Genomic DNA, 9794 nt, shown 5'->3' with positions numbered 1-9794 from the left:
CTTTGGCATAGTCAATAAAGCAGAAATAGATGTTTTTCTGGAACTCTCTTGCTTTTTTGATGATCCAGCAGATGTTGGCAATTTGATCTCTGGTTCCTCTGCCTTTTCTAAAACCAGCTTGTACCAGTGACATTTATATATTTTCTTGTTACTAATTAGTGCCCTTTTTTTCAGCTTAAAAAAATTCCCTTTAACGTTTCTTGTTAGGCAAGTTTAGTGATTATGATCCTTTTTAGCTTTTATTTGTCTGGAAAATTCTATTGTTCAGTGATTAACTTGTGTCCAATTCTTTATGACCCCATGGACTGAAGCATACTAGGCTTCCCTGTCCTTCCCTGACCTTCCTTCACTGGAAAATTCTACCTCTCCTTCAATTCTGAATGATTACTTTGCTGGGTAGAATATTTTTGGTTAAAATATTTTTCATTCACTTTGAATATATCATACTACTCCTTTCTCTTCTGCAAAGTTTCAGCTGAAATGTCTATTAATTTTCTTATAGTAGTTTTCTTATATAGCAAGTTATTTTTATTTTGCTCCCTTTAAGATTCTTTCTTTGTCTTTAACTTGTGATTGTTTGATTTTACTGTGTTTTGGTGTGGGTCTTTTGGCACATCTTATTTGGAACACTCTAGGCTTCCTGGATCTGAATTTTTATTTTTATCTTCAGGCTACAGAAGTTTTTAGCCATTATAGCTTCAAATAAATTTTTTGCCAATCTGGCTCTCTTCTCTTTCTGGAACTTATTTAATGCATATGTCAGTCTGCTTGTTGCTGTCCCGTAAGTCTCTTAAGCTATCCTTAAGTTTATTTTTTCACCTTTCCTGCTCTGATTGGGTGAGTTCTTCTGCACTGTGTTTGACTACATCGTCTCTTTCTTTGCTTCATCTATTCCACTGTTGCTCTACTTTACTGTATTTTTCAATTCAGTTATTTTATTCTTCAGTTCTGTGGCTTCTATTTGGAACTTTAAAAATATTTCCTACCTTCTTGTTGAAGTTTTCACTATGTTCATTTATTCTTCTCCCAAATTTGGTGAGCATTTTTATTATTGTTAATTTGAAATTAAAAAAAAAAAAAACTTACTTTTAATTGGAAAATAGATGCTTTACAATTTTGTGTTGGCTTCTGCTTCACAGCAATGTGAATCAGCAATTAGTGTACCTATATCCCCTCTCTCTTGAATTTTTTCCCACTCCCCATACTTTGAACTCTTTATCAAGCTAATTGCTTACCTCCATTTCATTAAGTTTGTTTTTTTCCTGAGCTTTCATCTTGTTAGTATTTTTGGAACATAGTCCTCTGTTTCTTTATTTAACCTGAATTTCTGTGTTGGTATCTATGCACTAGATGAAATAACCATTTATCCCCATCTTCAAAGAGTGGACTTTGTGTCAGAGATGAACCTTACTAATCAGCCCTGACTTAGTGCTTGGTTTTGGTTCTCAAAACTTTGTGTCTGTTCAAACAGTCTATTTTATTTTTAATAACATTTTAGCTTTTAACTATTAATACTTGTCCCAGTCATTGAGAGAATGTCATGACCAATCAGTGTTCCAAAGGGGCAGATATTTCAGTACCTAGATCCAGGCGCATTAGAATCTAGACCCTCAGGCAGCAACTTTTAAAGAATAAAAATATATACAAGTCCTGTAAAATTTCAAAGGGCTTTCCACATGGCACTAGTGCTAAGGAACCCACTTACCAATGCAGGAGATGCAAGTTCAATCCCTGCTTTGGGAAGATTCCTTGGAGAATGGAATGGCAACCTACTCCACTATTCTTGCATGGTAAACCCCATGGACAGGGAAGCCTGGCATGCTACAGTCCATAGGGTTGTAGAGTCAGACACAACTGAATTGACTTAGCGCACGTACACATGAGACTGCAAATGTAAGTCCTACTGGCCACCAGAGCCAGGCAATTTGGAGGTGTCTCCTGGACAGTGGTCACAAAATTGGAGCTCCATATGAGCGCATAGGCTTGTTTCTAGGAGATACTAGTGAGCTGTAGTGGGACAGATGCTACGCTAAGTTGCTTCAGTCGTGGCCAACTCTGTGCGACCCCATAGATGGCAGCCCACCAGGCTCCCCTGTCCCTGGGATTCTCCAGGCAAGAACACTAGAGTGGGTTGCCATTTCTTTCTCCAATGCATGGAAGTGAAAAGTGAAAGTGAAGTCGCTCAGTTGTGTCCGACTCTTAGCGACCCCATGGACTGCAGCCTATCAGGCTCCTCCGTCCATGGGATTTTCCAGGCAAGAGTACTGGAGTGGGGTGCCATTGCCTTCTCCGGTAGTGGGACAGAAGGAGAGTGTAAAGATAGTGTCCCTTGGCCTAGATTCTCTAAGAGCACCCCTGAAACTTCTAGATGTATGTCAAATCTGATGTGTACTCTTAAGGCCCAAACTCCAGGACTAGGTCTCTTGCACAGAAAGCTATGCATGTTTCTCAGTCTGCTGTATATGCAGTGCCCTACACAGTGGTAACCTAGAAAGAACTGTCTCCAATGGTTACAGTATCATGAGACCCTGCATGCAAGACACTGTGTCCACTACAGCCAGGTGCTCAAAGCATATCCCCTAGGCCACAGCCATAAAACCATAACAAAGAAAACAGGGTATTAAATGTGTATAAGAACTCCACTCTAAGAGATACTGGTGCTCTGGACCAAGAAAGGGAGAGCAAAAAGATAGTACCCATCCTCCAAGGTCTTAGAAAAGTTTACATTCAGCCCTTAGATGTGTGATTAATTAGAAACCTGCTTCTCGGCCTGCAGCTATGATGATAAACTTCATTCACAGAAAGAAAGATTCTCTGATTCTGTTGCCTCTTGCTGTGCCCTGGGGGTGGTAGCTGTTTATGATCTCTCTCCATTAGTTGAAGTCCTGTGGGACCCACAAAGATAAACCCTGTTAGTCAACAGAGCCAGGTAATGTAGAAGTGTTCCCTGGCAGCAACTGTAAAAATCGGGGCATCAGACTAGGATATAAGGCCCTTTCTGGAGGATACCAGTGAGTTAGAATAGGTCAGAATGTCTATGCAGAGACTGTGACCACTAACCTCTGTTCCCTGAAAGCATTTCTATACATTCTGTAAGTGTGTCAAACCAGAAATCTGCCCCTAAGATCAAAGTTCTGAGACAAGCAGATATTGCTTGAGAAAGAAATACTTCTTTCTGAGGAAGTCTATAGTTACTGTTTTACTCTGTTATTTGTGTAATACCCTGAGAGTGGTAATATGCCATGATTTGTCTCTCTAACTTTAACAGTCCCAGGTAACTCAGGAACATAAGCCAGCGTGTCCCATAGAGTCAGGTAGGTAATCAAGGGTAAATCCCTGGGTGACATGTAAAAAGTGGGTCACCAGACATAAAAACTGGGGCACCAGTCAATTTGATCCAAGATGGTGGAGTAGAAAGACACCGAGTTCACCTCCTCTTATGGGCACAATGAAATAACAGCTATTTACAGAAGAACTATTAATAAGACCAGAAAATCTTTTACAACTAAAGATATAAAGAAGGAATCAAAATGAGACAAGTGAGGGGGTGCAATCATGGCATAGTCAAGAACCACATGCCTGAGTGGACAACCTACAAATGGGAGGATAATCATAATTGCAGATTCTCTCCAAGGTGTGAGAGGTTTGAGCCCCACATTGAAATCCCCAGCCCAGGGGTCTTATACCAGGAAGATGAAATGAGACCTCAGAACATTTGACTCTAAAGGTCAGTAGGGTTAATTTCAGGAGATCCAGAGAGCTGCAGGAAATAGAGACTCCACTTAAAAGGGCATACACAAAATCTCACATACTCTAGGACACAGGGTGCAAGCAGTAATTTGAAGGATTCCTGAGTCAGAACCACCTGTTAACTTTGGAGTGAACTGAAACAGACCACAATGGGTGAATTTAATTCAGATGACCATTATAGCTATTACTGTGGGAAAGAATCCCTTAGGAGAAATGGAGTAGCCATCATAGTCAACTGCTGCTGCTGCTGCTGCTAAGTCACTTCAGTCGTGTCTGACTCTGTGTGACCCCATAGACGGCAGCCTACCAGGCTCCATCGTCCCTGGGATTCTCCAGGCAAGAACACTGGAGTGGGTTGCCATTTCCTTTTCCAATCATAGTCAACAGAGGAGTCCAAAATGCAGTACTTGGATGCAATCTCAAAAACGGCAGAGTAATCTCTATTCACTTCCTAGGCAAACTATTCAATATTACAGTAATCCAAATCTGTGCCCCAACCACTAATGCTGAAGAAGCTGAAGTTGAATGGTTCTATGAAGACCTACAAGACCTTCTAGAACTTAACACCAAAAAAAGATGTCCTTTTCATCATAGAGGACTGGACTGCAAAAGTAGGAAGTCAGGAAATACATGGAGTCAACAGGCAAGTTTGGCCTTGGAGTACAAAATGAAGAAGGGAAAAGTCTAACAGAGCTTTGCCAAGAGTGCTCACTGATCATAGCAAACACCCTCTTCTGAGATGACTCTACACATGGACATCACCAGATGGTCAATACTGAACTCAGATTGATGATATTCTTTGCAGCAGAGATAGAGAAGCTCTATGCAGTCAGCAAAAACAAAACCAGGAGCTGACTATAGCTCAGATCATGAATTCTTTATTTCAAAATTCAGACATAAATTGAAGGAAGTAGGGAAAACCACTAGGAAATTCGTGTCTGACCTAAACATTTATGATTTTACAGTGGAAGTGACAAATAGATTCAAGGGATTAGATCTGATAGACAGAGTCCCTGAAGAACTATAGACAGAAGTTCATAACATTGTACCAGAGGCAGTGATCAAGACCATCTCTCCCAAAAAAGAAATGCAAAAAACGTTGTCTGAAGAGGCCTTACAAATAGCTGAGAAGAGAAGAGAAGCTAAAGGCAAGGGAGAAAAGGAAAAATATATCCATCTGAATGCAGAGTTCCAAAGAATAGCAAGGAGAGATAAGAATGCATTCCTCAGTGATCAGTGCAAAGAAATCGATGGAAAAAATAGAATGGGAAATACTAGAGATCTCTCCAAGAATATTAGAAATACCAAGGGAGCATTTCTTGGAAAGATGGGCACAAAAAAAGACAGAAATGTAGTGGACATAACAGAAGCACAAAATATTAAGAAAAGGTGGCTTCTTTTTGTATAGAAGAACTGTACAAAAATGATCTTAATGACCCAGATAGCCACAATGGTGTGACCACTTACCTAGAGCCAGACATCCTGGAGTGCAAAGTCAAATGGGCCTTAGGAAGCATCACTGAGAACAGAGCTAGTAGAGGTGATGGAATTCCAGCTGAGCTGTTTCAAATCTTAAGATGATGTTGTTAAATTGCTGCACTCAGTATGCCAAAAAATTTGGAAAACTCAGAAGTAGCCACAAGGCTAAAAAAGGTGAGTTTTCTTTCCAGTCTCAAAGACAATGCGAAAGAATGTTCAGACTACCACACAATTGTACTCGTCTTCCATGGTAGCAAAGTAATGCTTAAAATGCTGCAACCTAGTCTTCAACAGTAAGTGAACTGAGAATTTCCGGATGTTTAGGGTGGATTTAGGAAAGGTAGAGAACTAGAGATCAAATTGTCAATACCCACTGGATCACAGAAAAATCAAGAAAAATCCAGAAAATCATCTATTTCTGCTTTATTGACTATGCTACAGCCTTTCACTATGTGCATCACAACAAACTGAGCAAAATTCAAGAGATGGGAATATCAGAACACCTTACTTGCCTCCTGAGAAAACTGAATGCAGATTAAGAAGCAACAGTTAGAACAGGACATGGAACAATGGACTGGTTCTAAATTGGGAAAGGAGTACATGAAGGTTGTATATTGTCAACCTGCTTATTTAACTTGTATGCAGAGTACATCATGCAAAATGCCAGGCTGGATAAAGCACAAGCTGGAATCAAGATTGCCGAGAGAAATATCAATAACCTCAGATATGCAGATGACCCTTATGGCAGAAAACAAAGAAGAACTCAAGAGCCTCTTGATAAAGTGAAAGAGGAGAGTGAAAAACCTGGCTTAAAACTCAACATTCAAAACTCTAAGATTGTGGCATCTGGTCCCAATCATTTCATGGCAAATAGATGGAGAAACAATGGAAACAGTGACACATTTATTTCCTTGGGCTCAAAAATCACTGCAGATGGTGACTGCAGCCATGAAATTAAAAGACACTTGCTCCTTAGGAGAAAAGCTATCACCAACCTAGACAGCATATTAAAAAACAGAGACTTTTTTTTGCCAACAAAGGTCCATCTAGTCAAAGCTATGGTTTTTCCAATAGTCATGTATGGATGTCAGAGTTGGAACATAAAGAAGGCTGAGCACCAAAAGACTGATGTTTTTGAACTTTAGTGTTGGAGAATACTCTTGAGAGACTGCATGGAGATCAAATCAGTCAATCATAAAGGAAATTTGACACTGAATATTCTGAAGCTGAAGCTGAAGCTCCAATACTTCCGCCACTTTTGCAAAGAACTGAATCATTGGAAAAGACCCTGATGCTGGGAAAGATTGAAGGCCGAGGAGAAGGAAATGACAGAGGATCAAATGGTTGGATAGCATCACCGGCTCAGTGGACAAGAGTTTGAGCAAGCTTTTGGAGATGGTGAAGTACAGGGAAGCCTGGCATGGTTCAGTCTATGGGGTCACAAAGAGTTGGACATGACTGAGTGACTGAACAGCAGCAGGAGAGGCAGGAATGACTGAAGCTGAAGCTCCAGCATTTTGGTTATCTGTTGGAAACAGACCACTCATTGGAAAATCCATGATCTGAGAGAGATCAAGGGCAGAAGTAGAAGAGGGCATCAGAGTATGAGATGGCAATTAATATGAACTTGAGGAAACTCCAGGAGATAACAGTATTTCCAGGGAGACCTGGTGTGTTGCAGTCCATAAGGTCACAGAGTTGGGCATGACTGGGCGACTGAACAACAAGAGAGGCATGAAGAAACTATAGCTCACTCTGGGGACATGTACGCAGGTGGCAGCTATTTTGGGGAACTTGTTCTACCGTGTTGACACTGGTGTGGGTAAGTGCCACTTTGGAAGCCTTGCTCTTGTTTCACCCTTCCCTGGCCTGGCCCATCTGCTTGAAGAGTCATCACTATTGGTATACTTCGAGTCCAGCAACTATCTTGGTGAGGATACAGTCCTATTCACCAAGTACAGATTGCCTTAACATCCCCTAAGCCTCTAATGATTCCTGTACATGTCCCTACCCACCAGAAAGAATAGGACAGTGTCCCAGATACTGGTGTGCAGGCCCCAGACCTGGGACCCCCACATCTGTAATACCAGAGACCGTGGGACTCAGCTTCCCATACCAGTGCGCTAGAACTAGCCACAGAAGAACTAAGTGGAGCGGACATATGCAATCTACCAAATTCAAGGTTATGACTGAAATGATGATCAAAGACCTTAGGGAAAAATGGATGAACAGAGTGAGAAGTTAGAAAATATTATCAAAGAGAAAATATAAAGAGTAATGAAACAACTGAAGAATACAATAACTGAAGTGAAAAATGCTTTAGAAGGAATCAACAGTATATTAAATGATACAAAATGGATCAGCAATCTGGAAGAACAAGTAGTGCAAATCACTTACTGCTACTGCTGCTGCTAAGTCGCTTCAGTCGTGTCTGACTCTGTGCGACCCCATAGATGGCAGACCACCAGGCTCCCCTGTCCCTGGGATTCTCCAGGCAAGAACATTGGAGTGGGTTGCCATTTCCTTCTCCAATGCACGAAAGCGAAAAGTTAAAGTGAAGTCAGTCAGTCGTGTCTGACTCTTTGCGACCCCTTGTGAAAGATTGTTGTTGAATCACACAAAGATGCTGGGATTCTTGGCCCCCGGAGAAGAATTCAATCCAGGGCCAGAGACGAGGCTTGATCACTCAGAGCTTTTGTGTAATAAAGTTTTATTAAAGTATAAAGGAGATAGAGAAAGCTTCTGACATAGGCATTGGAAGGGGGCAGAAAGAGTGCCCCCCTGGCTAGTCTTCAGCTGGTTGTTATATAGTCACTAGCAGTCTGTTAATAAAAGAAAGGAATGTGCTAAAACTTAGAATGGCACCAGGCTCCTCACCCATAAGATGCATTTTGGAATAATCTTGGCACCAAATGGTTCATCCTGGGCCATAAAACGATTAACTTGAAGAAGGGCAGATCACCATACAAATAGTTTCGTTTACATAGATTAGGGGAACAATATCTGAGTATAACATACTGGTTTGTCAAGTAGGTTCTGAGCCAAAGAGGCGGAACCGACTTGAAGAGAGTTTGGGGTAAATGCATAGTACATTAGCATAGCTTAAGACAAACATTTCCATGAGAGAAATGCATTGGTTATCTCTAGGTTTGAGAATAGTTAACTTCAGGTGAAACCAGGTGTCATTATGGCAACACAGTATTTTAAGAGAAACCTCCTTTTAACTTTATATAGAGAAGGAAAAAATATCGCTAGTTTGTTTCCTCCTGTTGCTTAAGAGAGATCAAAATGTCTGACACTTGCAGGCTATTTCCTCCCTTTGGAGACCTCTGGCCTTCCCGCCTGTTACCCTCTCACATGGACTGCAGCCTACCAGGCTCCTCCATCCATGGGATTTTCCAGGCAAGAGTACTGGAGTCGGTTGTCATTTCCCTCTCCGGCAAAACACTTAAACTGAACAGAATAAAGCAAAAAAAAAAAGAAAGAAAGAAATGGGGACAGTTTAGAGGCTTGTGAGAAAACATCGAGTGTACTAATATTCACAGTATAGGGATTCCAGAAGGAGAAGAGAGAGCAAAAAACAAGAGAACATATATGTAGACACAGCAGTTGAAAGCTTCTCTAACACTGGAAAAGAAATTGATAACCAATACAGGAAATATAGAGTTCCAGACAGTATCAACCCAAAGAGGAACACACAAGGACAAATTGTAATTCAAATGGAAAAAGATAAAGAGAGATTATTAAAAGTAGCAAGAGAAAAGCAACAAGTTATCTACAAGGGAATTCCCATAAGGCCATCAGCTCTGGCTTTTCAGTAGAAACTCTGTAGACCAGAAGAAGCAGCATGACATATTTTAAATGATTAAAAGGGAGAACCTACACCAAGAATATGCTACCTGGGAAATCTTTCATTCAGATTGATGGAAAGATCAACAGTTATATAAACAAGTAAAAGGTAAAAGAATTAAACACCATCAATCCATCTTTACAAGAAATGTTAAAGGGACTTCTCTAAGCAAAAAAAGTCACAACTAGAAACATAAAAGTTACAAAGGTGAACAGTTCATTGGTAAAAGGAAACATACAGTAAAGTTAATAAATCAGGTGATAAGAAGGTTAAAGACAGAAGTTGTAAAATCAATTATATCTGCCTAAATACAAAAAAAAGGAGAAGGCAATGGCAACCCACTCCAGTACTCTTGCCTGGAAAATCCCATGGATGGAGGATCCTGGTAGGCTGCCGTCTATGGGGTCACACAGAGTCAGACACGACTGAACATCTTCACTTTCACTTTCATGCATTGGAGAAGGAAATGGCAACCCACTCCAGTGTTCCTGCCTGGAGGATCCCAGGGACGGGGGAGCCTGGTGGGCTGCCGTCTATGGGGTTGCAGAGTCGGACACGACTGAAGTGACTTAGCAGCAGCAGCAGCAGCAAATACAAAAAATCAAAGGTGCAAGATAAGTGAAAACAGTAGTTGTTTGTGACTGGGAAGTTAAAAAGTGGGGTTGTTAAAATACATTTGAAATTAAGTGATTGGCAACTTTAAATTGCCAGTATA

Source organism: Bison bison, unplaced genomic scaffold (genome assembly GCF_000754665.1).
Source record: "Bison bison bison isolate TAMUID 2011002044 unplaced genomic scaffold, Bison_UMD1.0 scf7180017864224, whole genome shotgun sequence".
NCBI classification, from domain to species: Eukaryota; Metazoa; Chordata; class Mammalia; order Artiodactyla; family Bovidae; genus Bison; species Bison bison.
Note: the sequence above shows the minus strand (reverse complement) of the source record.